This window comes from Castor canadensis, chromosome 6, assembly GCF_047511655.1.
Source record: "Castor canadensis chromosome 6, mCasCan1.hap1v2, whole genome shotgun sequence".
NCBI lineage: Eukaryota > Metazoa > Chordata > Mammalia > Rodentia > Castoridae > Castor > Castor canadensis.
The window spans coordinates 64,865,845-64,886,755 of record NC_133391.1 but is presented as its reverse complement, the minus strand read 5'-3'; positions in this window follow the sequence as shown (position 1 = coordinate 64,886,755).

Here is a 20,911-nt window from a genome sequence, read left to right as displayed (position 1 = left end):
CCAAATATATTTGGAAAATATAGAAAATGTGCCATAACATATTATCATACAGATGCTAGTTAAGCTGTGTGTTTGACCTTATGTGGTTAAGACCTTTTCAACAGCAAAGAAGTAAGGATCTTACATTTCCTTCAGGAGTCTTCATGATCAGCACCAATTTCTATAATTATCTGGGCTCATGATCCACATGAAAAATATCTCACACAGGGCAGTGATTCTATAGTCTATATTTTTAATATATATACATAAAGTGTAAGATTTAAGATTCACATTTTCCACATGTTCACTTTTCTTTATAGTCTGTTTTTATAGACCAAGCCAGTATAATAAGATTCAATACTGAGATTTTTACTCCAATTTAGAAAGTGGAATCTCTTTGTCTATGCAATCAAAGCTGGAATGATTGAAACTGGAGCCCCTGTGAGCCTACCTGATAGTGGATACCACATAATACAACACCAAGGAACACAGAACTAAAACACAGAGAAAAAGAATTCCATTTTGCTCCCTGGATCTAACCATGCCTGCAGCCAATAATGTTAATTAACAAGATCATGTCTTTAATTTTCAGTTTTATGAGCCAATAAATTTTTTGGTTTTCCTAAGCTAATTTGAATTGTGTTTCTGTCTTTTACACCTGAATAAATACTATCAAAATGTCACAAATGAAAAGTATAGAATTTGGAATTAGACAAACTGAACTCTAATACAACTTGGATCCAGTTTCAACATCTAGTGACAATAATGCCTTCCTCTTAGGCCTGTCTTAAGGACTGAATGAGATGATAGGTTTGGTATATTAGAAATATCTGAATACACTAGCTCCCTTTTTTAATTTCCCTTCAGACTTATATCGATACCACATCCTCAACTTCTCTATTTTCCTTTTCTGATGCTCATTAAAAGTTCTCTTTGTACCCATATGTAATGTGAGATCATTGGGGTGTAAATTTAAAAAGGAGACAACTAGTAACAGAATGGTCCCCGCGTAGTGTCGTAAAAGAACCAGCTTGGGGAGCAATAATATTTGCCTTTGTGCAAGGCAGAGACCAAATGATGGTGTGAGTCCATGTTGTTCTTCCCACAGATTATTCATGTATTACTTCTGTCATCCGTGGAATAGAGATTACATTATGCAGGCTCTGGTCACGTGGTACAGTTACTTTGCCTTCTCAAACCCAGACTGTGTGTGGAATCTCCTTTGTTGGCACTGAAGATTTATCCAATTTTTATGTTCATAGTGGATTTAAGTTAAGTAGCTTAATAATCAGACTGAATATAATTAACTAATCATTTGCAGGATTACCTAGGCTAAAAACTGACACAGTAAAATACAGTAAGCATATTTCTGCCTGTCTAAATCCCTGTATTAATAAAGGTGATCAGATTATACAATTCAAATGTATTTCCAAGAAAATATCCCTGGCATAAAGGATTAGAAATATGTTTAAACTAAATTTAAAATTCAGGAAAAGCAATCCTACAGCTTACTTTCCCTTACTTTTTACTTCAACTAAGCTTTTAAGCTGAATACATTATGTCTCCAAGATGTTTAAACAGTTCAGTCTATATTAGTATGCTATGGTCCATTATAAAATACAGTTGTAAAATCATTGCCAAATTACCACTAATACTTGCTTAGTCATGAATAGAAATCTCTAGCAAAGGTTTGAATCCCTGCTTACCTATTAAATTTTAGCTCTTTATCTATGACTATTCATCTTCCTTTCCTAAAGTCTTATCCCTGTCTCAGACACATTGTGTCACATTCATGAAGCCATCTTCTCAATCTTTCAGGCAAAGGACAGATTTCTATTACCTAATAGTCTGTCTAAAATAATCCTTTGTGCTCTTAAGATTTTCATTCTTTTAAAAATTTACCACAGTATTTTTCAATTTGTTTCAAAAAACAAGAAAAGCAATGCAATATATCTTTGAAGATAGTCAACATCTACCATTTTCTATACCTCTTGAAGCAGTAGAAATTTTGGGAGGTGTTCTGGGGTTTGAACTCCAGGGTCTTGAGCATGCTAGACACATGCTCTACCCCTGAGATTTTGTCCTAGCATGGCTCTTATCGTTACTTTTACCAAATACTTAAAGAATTTGCCCCACCCACACTCATCTTATCTGAATCTCCACCTATATGTGGAAGGATAAATTACCAAAACACTAATTGATGCAAAATTTCTCTCATCTCTACCAAAGCTCTCTTTTTAAGTCCAGGTAGCTTCATTATGGATCCATTTTAAGAGAGCTAGAGCTAGAGAACAGAAGCCCATAAAACAGGAATATCTGGAAATATATATATGACCATTTTTCTGAGACTCAATTTCAGAATTTTCTGGATTAGGAAGGAAAGAACATAGCTGAGAGTAATAGAATTAGGTGAGTTTGGCTCTACCCCGTTTCCCTCCAAGATTTGGGAGTGAAATAATGACCCTTGATAGGTTTAGGATCTTGGAAGAAAAGGAAACTTGTGACCTGGGTATCTAGCCACTTAGGAAATAACAAATCCCCATAAAGGACTGAAGTTTTGTTATTTGTGTACTGAATATTGAGTGCTGGTTCCCATGCTTTGAAGTTCTCCCTTGTACCTCAGGGGCTTAGACTGGAATTACATTTCCCAATATCCTTTGTTTGCCAGGTTTCAGTTCAGGACCTGCTAAAAGAAGGAACTTACACAAAATTAAAGGGAAATACTGAGATAACTGCACAGCCACATTGCTCGAATGAATTTGGACCCCTACCTCACACCATATACAAAAATTACCTCAAAATACATCTAAGATCAACTCACATCTACTAAAGCTGTACATTTCTTTGAAGAAAATATAGAGGTAAGTTTTCTGATATTTGACTTGGCAATAGACTCATAGACATAATTTGATTAAATCTTAAGCAGCAAAGGAAATAAATTGGGTTTCATCAAATTTAAAAGCTATTATGCATCAAAGAACATTATCAAAAAGACAGACCACAACATGGGAGGAAAATATTTGCAAATCATATATCTGGTAAAGGACTTGTATCCAGAATATGTAAAGAATGATTATAACTCAATAATAAAAATCCAATTAAGAAATAAGCAAAGCATCTGAAGAGATATTTCTCCAAAGATATGCAAATGGCAAATGGCCAATAAACACAAGAAACAGTGTTTAATATCATTAGCCATCCAGGAAATGCAAATCAAAATCACAATGGGATACCACTTCCTACGCACCAACAAAGCTACCATCATAAAAATATCTTTTACAAAACAGTTCATAAGTATTAGAATGTGAGAAATTGGGACCCTCATACATTGGTAATGGGAGTATAAACTGGTGTAGCTGCTTTGGAAATCACCGTAGCAGTTCTTGAAAAGGTTATACTTAGAATTACCATATCACTCAGCAATTATATTCCTAAGTTTATACCCAAATGTTTACTTACACACACACACACACATATACAGAGAAATGTTTTATGGTACTGGAGATTGAACCCAGAGCCCTGAGTATGCTAGACAAGTGTTCTATCACTTGAGCCACACCTCCAGCCCTCAAAAACTTTTGCATCAATGGTCATAGCAGTTTTATTCACAATAACCAAAAAATGGAAGCAACTCAAATGTCTATTAGAGTATGAATAGATAAATAAAATGTGGTATATCAAGACAATGGAATATTATTTGGCAATAAAAAACTTAGTCCTAACACATACTACAAACCAATGAAGCACAATGTTGAAAATGTTATGCTAGGTGAAAAAATTCAATTACAAAAGACCAAATATTGTAAGATTCTATTTATATGAAATATTCAGGTCAGGCAAATTTGTAGAGATAAAATGTAGATTAATAGTTGCCCAGGGCCAGAGAGATAACAAGAGATTAAGGGTGATATGTAAGCAAAAAGGGGATAAAATGTGAGCTATAATGAAAATGCTCTAAAACATATTGCAGTAATGGATTCACAACTCTGTGAATATATAAAGGCATTGAATTATACATTTTAAATGGCTGAATTGCCTAGTATATTAGTTATAGCTCAATGCATCTAGGTTCTTTTTTTTTTTTTTGACATATTCTCAGACTTTGACTATGGCCACAGTAGGTCCCTGAAAGAATGACACTGGCTTTTGCAGGGAAAAGAGCACAGGCTTGCAGGAATTTGGGAACATGGGCTAATGTCTCCTTTCCCCTTCCTTTTCTCTCTCCAGTGACTTTGTATTATAATTCCCTGTGTTATATCTCACTCTGACCGAAATCCCTAGTGTATTTTGTTTACCTAAAGTAGATTCTGATTGATATTATTGCCTGACAAGCATGCAGCCTCCTTCCTTGTTCTCTGTCTAACACACTCCTTATTTGTTCAAGTACTCATTTCTCCCCCAGATAGCCAACTGTGTCAGGAAACAGTGATTTCACCCTCAGCTCTGGGGTCAGCCTGATTTAGGGGTAAGGGTAATCTCATTTCTCTTGCTAAAAATTGGATTAGAAAGGCACATGTGGCCCAATTACAAAAATGAAAGAAGAAGATGTTTTTTCCAGAGACTTCTGGAAACATTCTGCCTCATTCTTAAGAAGCATGAGAAACCAATTAGATATAAAAGGGAAATCCTTAATTTCTGCTCGCAGCTATCATACATAGAAAGCAGAAGCTTGGTTTACAATTAATGTGACCATACAGAGTCAAGATAGAGAGACAGAGAGAACCTAGATCTTTAACTGGGTTATTGAACTATTGGACCAACATAGCCTGAAACTCACCTCCTCTTTTGACTTCTTATATATGCTCATAATTTGCCTGAAGGAAGCTGGAAATGAGTTTCCTGCTACTCACATCTTAACCAATATGTGAGCCACCATGTTTAGAAGACTTTCTAGGCAGAGAGAGCTTAAGAAAACTCTCCAGTTTCTCATAGCCCCAGAGTGACATAAGATAGCATTCAAAGTTACTCTTAAATGCTGAGAAATTTAGCTGAGATGGGGCTGGTGGGCTTAGAAGAGTCTTTCAGCCATGATGAGGAGACAAAACATCACAAGATACAGAAAACCAGAGATCTTGTAGGAATATGGACATTACAATTGACTTTACGACAGAATAGTGACCAGGAACCAGATGGCCAACATATCAGCAAATGCATACAGGACAGACAGTATAATGGGGCCACACTACCCTTACTTGACATTTCAATGTAACTCAAGACCTTACCCACATCTTGGAAAGGTCATGAATTGACTCTGCTGATTTCCCACCAACAAATAGAAAGGAAGCTAAAATAGAGATTGTTAGATCACAGAAAAAATAACTGAAGTTATAGATTAAGGAATTTGTAGCCAACCCTTGAAATGTACGTTCCAATTGCTCAGAACTTCTTCTTTGGTCAATGGGTGCTGCAGAACCACAGTTGTCTCGGTCATCATGAGTAGCTCCTACCCCATCCAGTGTGTACCAGTTCTGCCCGTGTGGAGGGTCACAGTCAGCTCACTGCGTTCTCCTCTGCTGCCTTTTCTCATCTGGAATTGTTCAGACTTCAAGCTCAGACTCTCTTACCAACAAAATTTATATTGCAGTGGGTTTTGGGTACATCCCTGATTATAGGGCTCTCTGTAGAACTGGCTTCTCAGCCACTCTCCAAAAACCATCCCCACCATTGTCTTATCAAAATATGGATATGTAACTAGGTGTCTTAGTCCAGTTTGTGCTGCTATAACAGAATAACACTGGGTAATTTATAATAAACAGATTTCTTCACAATTTTGAGGCTGAGAAGTCAGAGATCAAGGGGCTGGCACCTTTTGAGAGCCTTCTTGCTGTGTCACATGAGGGAAGGCAGCACACTGCAGAAGGGCAAAGACAGCAGGAGAAGGAGAACTCGCATCCTCAATAATCTTAGTCCATTCATGAGGATGGAGCCCTCATAAACTAAACACCTTTTAAAGGTCCTGCATCCCAATACCATCACAATGGCAGCTACACTTCAACATAAGTCTGGGATGGGACAGACGTTCAAACCTTAGCACTAGGCAAGAGACATGCCCATAAATTCTGTTCTACAATCATTATGGTTTTTTTTTAACATGTCCCACAAAGTCTTATTGTTCCAAATCTGCTGTAAAGAATAAAATAACTAGTAATGGATAATACTCAACTCCAATTTGATCTAACTAGGTACATTAAAGTGCTTTAACTCTTTGTATGTACCCTCATGTTGTAGAATGGAAGTGACACAATGCTTGAAATCATTGTTACTACAATGCAATTCCTTGTTTCTTAACTTTCACTTTCTTTGTGTGTGTTACACCACCTTAAAACAAATTCCTTTTCACAATGTTGCTATAGATTACCCAAAGGAGAGACTAACTGATGCTAACATAAATGTCTCAATTCTGAGTAAGAAGTGTTTTCCATGTTTTCATTACTGAAGAAAGAGAATTTTCTGTGAAAGCAAGAATATTCAACACAATAGAAAGTAAAGCTAAGCCAGGCACTAGTGGCTCACAGATGTAATTCTAGCTCCTTGGGAAGCTGAAATCAGGAGGATCATGGTTTAAGGCTAACCTGGGCAAGTACTTTGTGAGACCCATCTCCAAAATAACCAGAGTAAAATGAATGGAGGTGGGACCCAAGTGGTAGACAACCTGCTTTGCAAGCTCAAAGTCCTGAGTTCAAACCCCAGTTCCACATTAAAAAAAGAAGAAAAGTAAAGTTAAGTATCAGATTGATGAAATGTTATCTGACTCCTATTATCAAGCTTCTATTAAAGAAATTTAAACTATAGACTTAAAGAAGATAAATTCATCTTTTATATTATCACCATGTTAAAGATATTCCTTAGTTGAACACTAGGTAGAAAACATTACTGAAGTAGTAGCAACATCAATTTTTAATAAATTTGAAAAACTTCAAAAGTGTGTTTACTTCTTGTTCTAGCTTTTACAACTTTTTAAATAGGTAAGAAATATTTGGCAATTATGTACATACCTATTACCAAGAAATTTAAATTAAAATTATGCTTATTTTGTATTGTGCCACCAAAAAGTTGAGTTTCTGCTTAGGTTGGCTTCCTATGGACAAAGCTTTCTTACAATATCTGAAGGTTTATTTTTAATATTTCTATGAAATGTTGACTTACAAATTTGTACTTAGACCATATGTCACAGTTGTGATTGCTAAAGAAAAATTTATCTAAGACACTTGTTAAAGATGGTAAGACAGACTTTGTTCAAAGGGGAGGAGGCAAGGATAATAAACACAAAGACCACTACAATAGGGTCTTGCAGTGAGGGAAGAAGAAGGAGTCAACTCCAACTCTGAAGTGGGCAAGTGGAGATTTATAACCAAGTATCATGGTGGGTGTCAGTGGATGGAAAATTACTAAGAGGAAACATTGAGATAAGTGGTTTCTGGTAAACTGACTTGACAAAATTATTGCTGAAGGTAGATCATGGAAACAGCACATGTGAGGGATTTTCTTTAAACTGACTTAGGATTCTTGCTCAAGACCTTTTTTTCAAAAACAGGGAAGAAAGCCCAAGGTCAAACTTGATCATGCAAAAAAGACAGAGTCTTTATCACTATGTAGGTTGAAATGATTGCTTAAAAAATGTATGTTATAAAGGAAATGCAAATTAAAACCACACTAAGATTCCACCTCACCCCTGTTAGAATAGCCATCATTAGCAACACCACTAACAACAGGTGTTGTTGCAGATGTGGGGAAAAAGGAACCCTTTTACACTGCTGGTGGGAATGCAAACTAGCACAACCACTGTGGAAAAAAATTTGGAGGCTTCTTAAAAATCTAAACATAGATCTACCATATGATCCAGCAATACCACTCTTGGGGATATTCCCAAAAGACTGTGACAGAGGTTACTCCAGAGGCACCTGCACACCCATGTTTATTGCAGCACTATTCACAATACAAAGTTATGGAAACAGCCAAGATGCCCCACTACTGACGAATGGGTTAAGAAAATGCGGTATTTATACACAATAGAATTTTATGCAGCCATGAAGAAGAATGAAATCTTATCATTCACAAGTAAATGGATGGAACTGGAGAAATCATTCTGAGTGAGATTAACCTGGCCCAGAAGACCAAAAATCGTATGTTCTCCCTCATATGCAGACATTAGATCAAGGGTAAACACAACAAAGGGACTGGACTTTGATTACATGATAAAGCGAGAGCACACATGGGAAGTATGAGGATAAGTAAGACACCCAAAAAACTAGATAGCATTTGTTGCCCTCAATGCAGAGAAACTAATGCAGATACTTTAAAGTTACAGAGGCCAATAGGAGAAGGGGACCAGGAACTAGAGAAAAGGTTAGCTCGAGAAGAATTAATTTAGAATGTAACACATATGTACACGAAATCAATGTGAGTCAACTCCCTGTATAGCTATCCTTATCTCAACTATCAAAAACCTTTGATCCTTCCTAGTATAACTTATACTCTCTCTTCAACAAAATTAGAGATAAGGGCAAAATAGTTTCTGCCAGGTAGCCGAGGGGGTAGGGGGGCAGAGGGAGGGGGTAGGGTAGGCAAGGGAGGGGGTGGGGAAGGGGGGAGAAATAACTCAAACATTGTATTCACATATGAATAAAAGAAAAAAAAAGTATGTTAATATTGTAAACTAGACTCATCACAGGTTGGTTTTTACCCACCAACTTAGTGAGAATTAATCCATTTGGACACCATATAATTGAGCTCAAATTATTCCCAACCCATATAAAAATAATGGAAGATATTTTCTAAAAATGCAGTGTCTTAATTTTAGAAACATAGCTTGTAAATATGAATTTAGAGAACAAGTTCTAGCATATTCATTTTAGAATGCAATGCCAGGAGGCTTCTGGGCCTTGGTTGGGGAAGTGATGGGATCACAGGTTCCCTGGAGGATACCCATGGTTTGAGGTGGAGGAGGCAGAAATCACAGCAAATGGGAGCTCCAACATCACAAAAGGAAAAGTTGTGTTCCCTGGATAATAGTGAAGGAATACAGAGACTTTACTAGTCTAGAGAGTAACCAATCCCTTATGGAGTAGAAGGAGGAATCCAAGCTTCATCTCTCTGAATGGAAATTCTTAGCTTTTTCTCAAGTGCCTGACTATATTGAGAGGTTCTTTCATATTCCCAATCTCTCTCTCTCTCTCTCTATCTCTCTCTTTCTCTCTCTCATCAATAACAAAGAAACTTTAAAAGTAGAAAATTATCAATAGGTATAATTACAAGTATATAGGATAAGTAAGGTCTAGTAAGGGTGACTATGGTTACAGTAATGTGGGCTGAGCATGGTGGGGCATACCTGTGATCCTAGCTACTCAGGAAGCAGAGGTAGGAGGATCACAGTCCAAGACTGTGCAGGACAGAAGCAGGACATTCTATCTGAAAAACAAACTAAAAAAAACCAAAAGGACTGACAGTATGGCTCAAGTGATAGAGTGCTTGCCTAACAAATGCAAGGCACTGAGTTCAATCCCCAGTACCGTCAAAAAATTAAGTAAAACGAACAATAAAGTACTCCATATTCCAAAATAGTTAGGGATTTTTGAATGCTGTCATCATAAATAGTAAATGACAAGTAATAGTTATATTAATCACCCTGATTTGATAATTACATAATCTATATGTGTGTGTATATACATATATATATATATAAAATCATGATTTTTTTTACCCCATGAATATCAACTAAAAAAAAATTATTGCTAAGTGTGGTAGTGTACACCTGTAATCTCAGTTACTCAGGAGACATTGATTGAAAGGATCACAGTTCAAGGCCAGTCTAGGAAAAAAGTTAGCAAGACCCCCATCTCAACCAACAAACAAATGTGGTTGTGTTGAGGCCAGTAGGAAAAGGGGACCAGCAACTAGAGAAAAGGTTAGATCAAAAAGAATTAACCTAGAAGGTAACACACACGCACAGGAAATTAATGTGAGTCAACTCCCTGTTTGGCTATCCTTATCTCAACCAGCAAAAACACTTGTTCCTTCCTATTATTGCTTATATTCTCTCTTCAACAAAATTAGAGATGAGGGCAAAATAGTTTCTGCTTGGTATTGAGGGGGTGGGGAGGAGAAGGAGGGGGTGGTGTGGGTGGTAAGGGAGGGGGTAGGGGCAGGAGGGAGAAATGACCCAAGCCTTGTATGCACATATGAATAATAAAACAATAAAAATTTTAAAAAATAAATAAATAAAATATTCAAAAAAAAAGAAAAAAAATGTGGTTGTGCATTTCTGTAATCATAGCTACGTGGGAGGCAAAAGTTTGAAGATCACTGTACAAGGCCAGCCCCAGGCAAAAACATGAGACCCTACCTGAAAAAAAAGCTAAAGCAAAAAAGGGTTGGGGTACCACTAAAAAGAAAAAAAGGAAAGCAAATTATTAACTCCTGGAAAAGCAGGTTATATATGAAAGCAAATTGTAGGACACTGTGAAATTTACCTGTGAATAATATTTACATAGACATTCTAATTTTAAAATTGGATATTGCTGGAACAAAAAATATTTTCAGAGTAAAGAGAAATTGAAATGCTGTACATTTGTGTGCTGTGTACTTCAATGGAAGAAGGAAGACTGGTTGGCATTTGAGAAGAGGTTAAGAAAATCAAATTTTATCTAGCATATTAAGAATTCTATGGAAAATTGAAAACAGAAAAACAAAGTTTGCCAGAAAATCCAGTTGTTTGAAAATATGGATGTCAATGCCAATGAAAACTGCTAAAAGTGTTGGAAATTGTTGACTTTGAGAGTGGGAATCCAAATCTGAGCAGAGTTAAGCTAAGGACTGTTGTAAATTAGCAGAACTCAGTATATTTAAAGTGAATACATATTAACTTTGGCAAAAATAAAAATTCATTCTCATGACAAGTGACAAATGTTTGAGTAAATGTTTATATATCAGGATGACTTAAATATCTTGAGTTAATCAAAGTACAAAACATTGTGCTATACCTATAAACATGCACAATTATTATCTGTCAATAAAAATGCTTTGAAAAAATTTTAAAAATAAGTAAGAATTACTATGAAATTCCCCTTTCCAATTATACTATTGTTTTTATTAGAATTGTGTTGAGCTTAAAAAATAAAATTTAGGGAAAACTGACATCTTTATATGCTTAAGTTTTCCCACCAGAAACATGGTTAAGACTTCTTTTGTCTCCTCAAATAGAGTTTTAGCATTTTCTTGCTATAAGTTCTTTGCATTTTCATTGTTAATGCCTAGACACATTACAATATTTTTGCTATTATGATGCCGTCTTTTCTCATTAGATATTGTAACTGAAGTACATAGGAAGCCCTCTAGTCTCTCTTGTAATTGCCACCTTACTGAATGCTTGTCTTCTAATACTTTTTCAACTGACTATCTTCCTTTTGTAGGTACACAGCCACATAAATGTACAGAGAATTATAATTGTGTATTATAATTTTCCCTTTGAATACATGTGACTCACTTCTTTTACTGTCCCTTTGCATTGGTCACTGCCTTTGAGTACTGCTTTAAGAATGGAAATAGTTTATAAATTGTCCCAAATTTGAATGAGAATGTTCTTGGTTTTTTTCAACATGAAATTATTTTCTATTGGTATCGAAACTTAATCATCTATTTCTCCCACAGTTCTCCTATGCAAATACTCCTTATACTTTGTCATAGTAATGTTAGGTTTTGTACCAGAACTAAAAATAATCATCTGCTTATTAAAAATGTATTTGATGAATGGCTCAATGGATATACAAGCCACGTCTACATGGCCAGAGGCTTTGTCTCCTTTAACCTATGCAAAGCATTCATATTTGTCAAGGTATTAGACAATTTCTGCCTTTTTGGAATAAATATTTCTTCATTACTAACTGGATTTCCAGTACTTTGTTTTAAATATTGGCATCTGTGCTACTGAATATGAATTGTAACTTTGTGGCATGTTATCTCCAACAGGCTTACTTCAGGATTATGTTAGCTATACTAAGTGAATTAGAATATTGCGTGTCTTGGCTTTGCAACAGTTTTAGGGTCATAGGAGGCAGCTACAAAGTTAAGAGCATCTGCCAAGAACACAACCTGCCTCCTTGGACTGTTCCACCTTCTTCAGTAGAAATTTCACTATGTTTCATTGACCTTTATCATACATGATGTACAAGAGTGGATTTTATTATAAGAAGCTAAAATTGTATGTAAGTATGAAGACCAAAAGTGTGAGTGTCTACATTGCCTACCCCAACCCTTCCCGTTCCTGGAGTTAACCAGGGTTAATAGATGGTACTTTCTTGTCAGTATTTTTCCAATGCCCTCATGTATTTATATGTAAAGTATGACATGGATGTGTATGTACAATGATAAATGGAAAAATTATCCTGCAGTTTCACTCTTTATCCTCCTTCCAACATGGTATTGATGGGCCCACTAACTACACCCTTACCAACTTGGTATTATCGAGCCTTTACATTTTTGCTAATTGGATAAGTGGAATTGATTAAAATGTTATTATATTAATTTATATTTCTAGGATTGCCAGTGAGGTTGAGTATTTTTGTAGGGTTTACAGAGCATGTACACCCACTTTTATATTTGAGTGTGTCTTTTTCCTGTTGACTCAGAATGATATTAATCCTTTGCTGATATAAGGAAAATATATTTCCAGACTGTAGGTTTGTCAATTAATTTTGTTTATTATGTCTTTTGTATACACAAGTTTTCTTTTTAGTTTTTAGCATATTTAAATAAGATATTATTTATATTTTTATATTTTATATCTTGCTTAGGTCAGCTTTCCTTACCCTAACCTTATAAATATATTTATTGTACAGTTTCATTTAATGCTTTTATGTTTAGCTCTTTGAATATGATTTAAGGTATATGTCTGAGTTTGTGTCAGCCAATCACTTTTAACCATATTTCTTTCAATTGGTTAACCAAACTTCACCCTAATTAGAGAAGTAATTCACCATCTTCCTACTGATATGCCATTTTTATCGTCTATGGCAATTAGCACCTACATATTCCATGCACTCTTGGAAGTGTCTTATGCATGCTAACTTATTTAATGCTCACAACAGCCGAAAAGTATAGATGGTATAATGATCCTTGTTTTACATATAAGGAAACTAAAGCACAGACAGTTTAAGTGTCTTGCCCAATAATGCACAGTTACTATGTGGCTTAGTTGGAAATCCAATAATTTTAGCTACTATGCTGAATCCATACTGTTTTTTCTAGACAAAATCTAGACTAGGCAGGATAGTCTCTGCTTATTCCTGTACCAAATGGGTTTTAATATCTGAAAGAGTTTTCCCCATTTCTTCTTCTCAGATTATCCAGCTAGTAGCAACTAACTTCTCTACCATTTCACTTATAGAATCAGCTTATTTACATTCTATAAATAATGATCAGTTATTATATTACTCAATTAATTAATTAATTACATTTCTTAATTAACCTGGAAGGACTGATATTTCAGAAATATTGTCTTTCTATTTAAGAAGGGGCTATCTGAATTTGTTGGGTCTTCTTTAGTCTTTTTCCTATCTTTTATGGTTTTCAACATATGAATCTTATATTTTGTTGGGCATTTTAAGTTTTTATTGTTATTAAAATGGATTCCCTTTTCTCTATTTAATTCTTTAATATGTAGGATATCATTGATTGTTTTTCCTGTGCTCATTTTATATCCAGCTATGATACTGAACTCTTTATTGATTCTAATCATTTTTTCAGATCATTTCTTGGAACCTCAAGATAATCTGTTGCTTGCAAATAATTATAACTGTGTCTTTCCTTTGTAGTACTTATGTCATGTTATTGGTTTTTGTCTTACTGCATTGGTTAGAGTCAGGCCCTTCATTAAAGGCTAAATGGCCACAGTGCTGGGAAGAAATTTATCTTATTTCTAAATTTAGTAGGAATGCCTCTAATGTTTTACATCAAATATGATATTTGCTCTTGGTTAGCTTAAGTAAGTTTCCTTCTGTTGCTAGCTTACCAAGGTTTGCTGTTTACTTGTTTTTAGTCAGAGTGATTATCAAATTTTAGCAAATAAATTTTGCCCATTTTGAAATGTCATCAATTTTTTTCTCCTTTAATCTGTTTATCTAACAAATTATATTAATGGATTTCCTAGCATTGGTCATCTTTCATTAATGTGTTCTTACAGTGTACTAAGAACTGTATTAATCACTGTTAGGTGAATATGCACTTAAGATTATTGATTCTTCTTCGTTTTCTTTTGTTTTTTTGTACTGGGAATTGAATCTAGTATCTTGCAAATGCTAGACAAACACTCTACTTCTTGTGATCAGTTTTTGATTCCTTTTGATGATCTGACTTTTCTAATTTGAATTTTTTCTCTCTAGTAACAACCCCACATTAAAGTCCATTTTTCTTGATATTAATATAGTCACAGAAATTATTTTATGGTTATTTGCTTTTATTAAAATTTTATTAGTGAATATTTGTAAACAAAGGAATTTTATTGTAATATTTGCATACACGGATATAATGTACTTTGATTATATTCACCAGCCATTACTCTCTCCTTACACTCTCCCACCTCCTGTTGTTCCCTCCCCACCTCAACTCTTCCTCTTTTACATCCATGTCATTTATTTAGGTATAGATTCCACATATAAGAGAAAACATGTGATATTTGTCTTTCCAAGTCTGGCTTATTTTGTTTACCATGATGATTTTCCTGCAAAAGATAAGATTTTATTTTTTATGGATAATACTCCATTGTTTGTGTGTGTGTGTATATATTACATTTTCTTCATCCATTTATTGTTGTTGGGTACCTAGGCTGATTACATTGCTGATTATTGCAACTAGTAATGCAAAAGCATGCATGTACAAGCATCTTTATTGTATGCTGACTTACACTCATTTGGATATATGCCTAGGAGTGGTATAGCAAGATCAATGATTTCTTTGAGGAAACTTCCTACTGATTTCCATAGTGGCTGCACTTTGTTATCATTTCTACCACATTCTATGAGGGTTCCTTTTTCACCTAATCCTAACCAGTATTTGTTGTTTGGTTTCTTGTTGATAACTATTCTGACTGGTGAAATGGAATCTCAATGTTGTTTTGATCTGCATTTCCTTTATGGCTGAAGATGTTGAACATTTCTTTGTGGATTTGTCAATTGCACTTCTTTTGAGAACTGTCTGATTCATTTGCCCACTTATTGGATTATTCGTTATTTTGGTGCTTAATTTTTTGAGGTCTTTACATATTCTAGATATTTAATCCCTTGTCTGATGAATAACTAGCAAAGATTTTTCTCCCATACTGTAAGCTTTCCCTTCATTCTAGTAATTGTTTCCTTTGATGTGCAGAAGCATTTCAATTTGATGCAATCCCATTTGACAATTCTCTCTCTCATCTCCTGAGCTATTGGAGTGCTATTCTGAAAGTCATTGCTTACTCCTGTGCATTCAAGTGTTTCTCTCTGTGTTTCCGTAGAGTAGTTTCAAAGTTTCAGGTCTCACATTGAGGGCTTTGATCCATTTTTAATTGATTTTTTTGTATAAGGTGAGAAACAGGAATCTAACTTCAGTCTTTTACTTGTGATTACTATTTATGTGGAATACATTTTTATGTCTTTTCTTTCAACCTGTCTATGTGATTTAATTTAAAGAGAATTTCTTATAGAAAGCCTTTAGTTGGCTCTGTTTTCATATCCAGTCTAATAATCTCTGCCTTTTAATTAGAATACTTAGTACATTTACAATGAGTATATTTCTAATATGGTTGACTTTAATTCTACCATCGTGCAATTTGTTTTCTATTTGTCTTATCTCTTGTTAGTTCCACTGTTGGTCCTTTTCTGTCTTCTTTGTTAATAAAATATCTTTAGTACTCAGTTTTATTGTCTGTATTTACACTCCGATTCTCTCTTGCTTGGGCTCTGTGTGTGTGTGTGTATGTGTGTATGTGTGTATGTTCATGATTGCTGTATAAATCCCTAACTTATCACAATATACTTCTAATTAATATCATTACACTATGCATAGAAGTTAAAAATTTTCCAACAGTAAAATTCTACTTGCCCCACCAAATCTTAATGTTATTGTCATATTTTAGTATTACTTATGTTAGAAATGTCACAATGCATGGTTATTACTTTTACTTGAACCAATACATTACATTTTAAAGAAATTTAAAGGTGTGAAAATGAAATTTATTTATGTTTACTCACACATGTGCCATCTCTAATAATCTTCATTCTTTCCTATAGTTTTATCTTCCACCTGATAAACTTTCTTTTGCATTTCTTTTGTTTCTATGACAACTGTAAACAAATTCTGCTGATATGACATCTGTAAACAAATTCTTTCTGCTTATATCCATCTGAAAATATTTTAACCTTCAGTTTTGAAGAATTTTCTAAAACATCTGCTTTGCTTTTTATGAATTTCTTAAAACTGCAGATTTATTTTTTCAATAACTTTTGAATTTTTTTGTTATTATTTCTTCAAATAGTTCTGATCCATTCTCTTTTTCCTTTTCTCAGATATCAATTACATGTGGAACAATCAATATTGCTCACAAAATACTTAAGTTTTGTTAATTTTTCAAAGTCTATTTTCTGTCTCCAGTTTTGATGTTTTCTGCTAATGTGTTTTCAAGTTCACTGACTATTTACACTGTAGTGCTCAATCTCCTTTTGAACCATTGAGAGGAATTATCATTTTCAGCTTTTCAACTGATATTTTTACATCTTGTAGTTCACTTTTAAGATTTCCTGCCTGTTCATTCATTATGCTCATATTTCCCTTTAAATCTTTGCTATAATCATTGTTTTAAAACCTGTCCTAACTAAAATCTAATAAGACATCTCAGGCCTTCTTTCTATTGCTTGTTCTTTTAATCTTCATTGTGATTCACACTTTCCTGCTTCCTTGCAAATGGAACAATTTTTATTGCATGCTGGATATTGTGAATGACATAGTGCACACAGTCTGGATTATGTTGTATCTCTTGCATAAATGTAGTGTTTTATTCTGGCCAGCAACCAACCACACAGTTGGATTATTATTGATCCTTCAGGCTTCGTTTTATACTGTGTTTATGTTCTGTTTGGGCTGTATTGTTTTGTTTTGCTTTTTAATCTTCAGATTTGACCTTACTCTGTGTTCCTAACCAGTGCCTTTTTTGAGGTCTTCCACTGAATGACTGATGTCATTTCACTGTGGCTGAACCAAGACTCCAATACCTCTTAGTACTGTAAACCTCTGGTATTTTCATTTACATCTTAGCTTCATGGTAGATGTGGTATTGCAGAACCTTGACATCTTGCAAAATTTTAACCTATGCATGAAAAGCCAAAACCAGCTATCAGTCAAATAGTCAAACAGCTAAAGAGAATTTCTGCAAAGACTTTGGGGCCTTCTTTCTATAGAGTTCTCTTCTTTCTGGAATCCTGTCCTGACCATTATAGGTGCATCTGTAGCCCTGATGCAATTTCTGTCTCTTCAGCTCAATAACACTAATGATCTAAACCTGGGCTACACTTCTTTCTGCCACATTTCCCAGATATAAAAATATGTTGAGCACAAATATCTTGAGTTGTATTTCAAATAAAGGCTTCACTCTTTGGCAAAAAAAAAAGGTTGAGTTACCTCTTGAATGTCCTGTCTTCTAACACGCTGCTCTTGTACTTACTTCCCAATGGCTAAAAGTACTCATCTCAACATATTTTGTTTAATTTTATAATAGGAAGGTAAATCCAATAGCAATTATTCTATTATAGCCTGGAAGTGAAATTATAATAGAGGAGCTTAATCGATATATTTCTTTTTATTCCTTCTATCTTACTTTGTGGATTCTCTTAATCATATTCTCTGCTGAATCTCTCTTTCTTTCTCTCTCTCTCTCTCTCTCTCTCTCACTCTCTCTCTCTCTCTGTCTCACACACACGTATTATCAACCTTTGGAATAATAATTTCCTTTTCTTCTGTAATAGTCTCATTTAAAGTTAGCTTTGTTTAAAATTTTAAACATGTTTTAATTTATTCTCTGCTAATGTCAAGAATGAAGTTACATATATGAAACTTCCTGATTTGAGATAAAAGTTTTACATCACTTTACTCCCTCTTTCCCTATTTTTCTCCCCACCCTGCACCTTAGAGAGCTTCGGGTTTTTTAAATCCTCGACAGATAGATAGATAGATAGATAGATAGATAGATAGATAGATAGATAGACAGATATTGAGATCTCTCATTATAAACTGCACTCAGTTTCATAACCACATTATAAACAATTCTTTAACAAATCTAAGTTTTTATTGCTCACTGCTGTTTTTTTTTTTCTAAAACATGGTCTTACTTTTCTCAAATCTTTATTTTTGTTAGTTTTTGTTTGAAGGTCTACTTTAAGTTGTAGTTAAAATCAAGCTTTTGTTTACCTTTGCATTTAGATAAGATTGATTTTGTCTATAATTCTTAGAAGTTAATGCTTTCTCTTCAGAAGTCTGTGTATTTCCTTTGAGGTTTTCTAGCATTAGTGTTGCAAATAAGAAGTCTAATGTCATTCTAAGATAATTTTGTGCGTGTGTGTGTATGTGTGAACTTTTTCCCCTAGTTGGCTGTTTCTATTGTTTGTTCTTTATCCAAGATATTTTTTTTTCATTTTTCTTTTATTATTCATATGTGCATACAAGGCTTGGTTCATTTCTCCCCCCTGCCCCCACCCCCTCCCTTACCACCCACTCCACCCCCTCCCACTCCCCCCCCCTCAATACCCAGCAGAAACTATTTTGCCCTTATCTCTAATTTTGTTGTAGAGAGAGTATAAGCAATAATAGGAAGGAACAAGGGGTTTTGCTGGTTGAGATAAGGATAGCTATACAGGGCATTGACTCACATTGATTTCCTGTGCGTGGGTGTTACCTTCTAGGTTAATTCTTTTTGATCTAACCTTTTCTCTAGTTCCTGGTCCCCTTTTCCTATTGGCCTCAGTTGCTTTAAGGTATCTGCTTTAGTTTCTCTGCATTAAGGGCAACAAATGCTAGCTAGTTTTTTAGGTGTCTTACCTATCCTCACCCCTCCCTTGTGTGCTTTCGCTTTTATCATGTGCTCATAGTCCAATCCCCTTGTTGTGTTTGCCCTTGATCTAATGTCCACATATGAGGGAGAACATACGATTTTTGGTCTTTTGAGCCAGGCTAACCTCACTCAGAATGATGTTCTCCAATTCCATCCATTTACCAGCTAATGATAACATTTCGTTCTTCTTCATGGCTGCATAAAATTCCATTGTGTATAGATACCACATTTTCTTAATCCATTCGTCAGTGGTGGGGCATCTTGGCTGTTTCCATAACTTGACTATTGTGAATAGTGCCGCAATAAACATGGGTGTGCAGGTGCCTCTGGAGTAACAGTCTTTTGGGTATATCCCCAAGAGTGGTATTGCTGGATCAAATGGTAGATCGATGTCCAGCTTTTTAAGTAGCCTCCAAATTTTTTTCCAGAGTGGTTGTACTAGTCTACATTCCCACCAACAGTGTAAGAGGGTTCCTTTTTCCCCGCATCCTCGCCAACACCTGTTGGTGGTGGTGTTGCTGATGATGGCTATTCTAACAGGGGTGAGGTGGAATCTTAGTGTGGTTTTAATTTGCATTTCCTTTATTGCTAGAGATGGTGAGCATTTTTTCATGTGTTTTCTGGCCATTTGAATTTCTTCTTTTGAGAAAGTTCTGTTTAGTTCACATGCCCATTTCTTTATTGGTTCATTAGTTTTGGGAGAATTTAGTTTTTTAAGTTCCCTGTATATTCTGGTTATCAGTCCTTTGTCTGATGTATAATTGGCAAATATTTTCTCCCACTCTGTGGGTGTTCTCTTCAGTTTAGAGACCATTTCTTTTGATGAACAGAAGCTTTTTAGTTTTATGAGGTCCCATTTATCTATGCTATCTCTTAGTTGCTGTGCTGCTGGGGTTTCATTGAGAAAGTTCTTACCTATACCTACTAACTCCAGAGTATTTCCTACTCTTTCTTGTATCAACTTAAGAGTTTGGGGTATGATATTAAGATCCTTGATCCATTTTGAGTTAATCTTGGTATAGGGTGATATACATGGATCTAGTTTCAGTTTTTTGCAGACTGCTAACCAGTTTTCCCAGCAGTTTTTGTTGAAGAGGCTGCTATTTCTCCATTGTATATTTTTAGCTCCTTTGTTAAAAATAAGTTGCTCATAGTTGTGTGGCTTCATATCTGGATCCTCTATTCTGTTCCACTGGTCTTCATGTCTGTTTTTGTGCCAGTACCATGCTGTTTTTATTGTTATTGCTTTGTAATATAGTTTGAAGTCAGGTATTGTGATACCTCCTGCATTGTTCTTTTGACTGAGTATTGCCTTGGCTATTCGTGGCCTCTTGTGTTTCCATATAAATTTCACAGTAGATTTTTCAATCTCTTTAATGAATGTCATTGGAATTTTGATGGGAATTGCATTAATCATGTAGATTACTTTGGGGAGTATAGACATTTTTACTATGTTGATTCTACCAATCCATGAGCATGGGAGATCTCTCCACTTTCTATAGTCTTCCTCAATCTCTTTCTTCAGAAGTGTATAGTTTTCCTTGTAGAGGTCTTTCACATCTTTTGTTAGGTTTACACCTAGGTATTTGATTTTTTTTGAGGCTATTGTAAATGGAATTGTTTTCATACATTCTTTTTCCATTTGCTCATTGTTAGTGTATAGAAATGCTAATGATTTTTCTATGTTGATTTTATATCCTGCTACCTTGCTATAGATATTGATGATGTCTAGAAGCTTCTGAGTAGAGTTTTTTGGGTCTTTAAGGTATAGGATCATGTCGTCTGCAAATAGGGATATTTTGACAGTTTCTTTACCTATTTGTATTCCTTTTATTCCTTCTTCTTGCCTAATTGCTCTGGCTA